General features: G+C 34.6%; 1 protein-coding gene across 1 annotated transcript in view; it reads left to right on the top strand.

Annotated features, from left to right (window-relative positions):
* hk2 (hexokinase 2) overlaps window positions 1-2,137 on the top strand; it is a 70,540-nt gene that overhangs the window by 24,305 nt on the left and 44,098 nt on the right. The gene's annotated exons all lie outside the window — the stretch shown is intronic.

Genomic DNA, 2,137 nt, shown 5'->3' on the forward strand with positions numbered 1-2,137 from the left:
GCATACTATATTTTTAAATTTTAGTTTAAAAATGATAAAAACTAAACATCCTACAGTATTTTTACAGTCTTTATTTTACAGTTAAAATATGTGTTTATTAAATAAAGTCTAATGTTACAACTAATCGGGGATCCCTTTAAATGTACTTACCAGCCACTTTATTAGATACATTTTGATAGTACTGGGTTGGAGCCCACTTTGCCTTCAGAACTGCTTTATTTCTTCATGACATAGGTTCAAGAAGGTGTTGAAAATACTCCTCAGAGATTTTGGTTCATTTGGTGTGATAGCACCATGCAATAATTTCAGATTTGTCAGCTGTACATCCATGATGTAAACCTCCTGTTCCACCACAACTCAAAGGTGTCTGATGGTGACTTTGGAGGCCGCGAAGTAAAATTTTGACCACTTTGTAATTCTCCAAAGCCTAAACAATATTAAGGCATTAAAGATATGTTAATGTTTTTTATTCTATTTTCCCTGAAGTTAATCACAGTATGTGGTCATCATATTTGTAATTTTTCTTTCAAAAAATGCCCATACGTTTTATACAAGACAGATAAGGACTGCAGGCAGTCCAGGCCAGGTCTATTGCCTTCTTTTCCTACAGCAGTGCAGAATGTGGTGATTGTAATGTTGCTTTAGAGAAAAAACCCCCACATATGTCCCTGAAGGGAATGTCTTTCTGACAGCTGAATATATTGCACAACMATCAAACTTCCATCTACTTCTTTGCCCTAATGTTACGTTCAGGGTTACTCAGTTGTGTAAAGTTGGATTATTTTTTCTTGTAATGTAATAATGTAGCTTCATTATTGAAGACATAATCACTTACTTTGCAAATAAACAATTCATTGCTATTACATTTCACTTGAGTTTATGGAAATAAAAAAAATCCCAAATGATTTCTGCGCATTGGTAATCATGAGAAGATAGGATTTCCTTTTTTCTTTTTTTAATTTGTGTGTGAGAAGGTCAAGACTAACCCCATGGTGAATTTCACACTTTACTTTGGTGATAAGTGTCTGTCAGAGGTGAAGAACTCCAATTCAGATTTAATGAAACACCTGCAGATTAAGCACAGCTCTATGTTATTGATTTTAAAATCCTAATGGATAGCTTTCAATTGACTAAAGCTGCCACTCCAGTGTTGGTATTTGATGGATAAGATGCTCCTATTAAGAATGGGATCTTTTAGGCATACTAGTTTGATGTCAATTGGAAAACATGTTAATTAAAGCACCATATAAAGGGGATGCTGCTTGTTTCATTCTTGGTCTTTACATGCCAAAAAACTACTTTTAAATATGAAGACCGGATAAATGATAATATAGAAATATTTCTGTCTCACAGCTCAACTAGTTTTACAGCTTAGTCGCAAACTGAGCAAAGTGTTAGTGTTTTGTTTTCTTCCCAAATATGAGCCCTTATTAGCTATTTCTTCACCACATTGGTTATAAGAGCATAATGTTAGGATTTTATTTCGTAAAATTTTAAAGTTTAATCTACTCTGGCTTGATAGTTATWATGGATTTATAATCTGGTGTTCCTGACAAATTTTAGTAATTTAGTTCAGCTAATTTCAGGATATTTATATAGTGCCATTTCACAATAAAATTTATCTCAGGGCACTGTAAAAAACATTCACATACAACATAAAATGCCAATTAGTTAAGTTATCTTAAAAAGCCTGCAGATTATGTCAGATCCTCACTGTGTCCCTATAGCCCATGGAGCAGCACACTGGTGACAGTGGGAAGAAAAAAACTCCTTTTTTAACAGGAAGAAACCTTCAGCAGAAACAAGCTCAAGACAGGATGCCATTGGCCTCAAATGGCTGTGTCAGAGAGGACGGGAAAAAGACACAAACAAACTCTGGGAAGAAAGTAAAACAAGTTAATCAAAGAAATAATTACAATATAAACATAAAGAGCAAAACAAGTAAAGACAACAGCAGAGTGAGGAAATGTGCTCAGTTTGTGCTCCAGCAGTCTAAGTCTACAGCAGAAGAAAAGAAGAATAACTCAGGAAACCTAAGCCTAACTATAGGATTTATCAAAAAGGAAAGTCTTCAGTCTAATCTTAAAAGTAGACAGAGTGTCAGCCTCACAGACAGAAACTGGACGTTGGTTCCACA

Source organism: Austrofundulus limnaeus, unplaced genomic scaffold, assembly GCF_001266775.1.
Source record: "Austrofundulus limnaeus strain Quisiro unplaced genomic scaffold, Austrofundulus_limnaeus-1.0 Scaffold618, whole genome shotgun sequence".
Classification (NCBI taxonomy): Eukaryota; Metazoa; Chordata; class Actinopteri; order Cyprinodontiformes; family Rivulidae; genus Austrofundulus; species Austrofundulus limnaeus.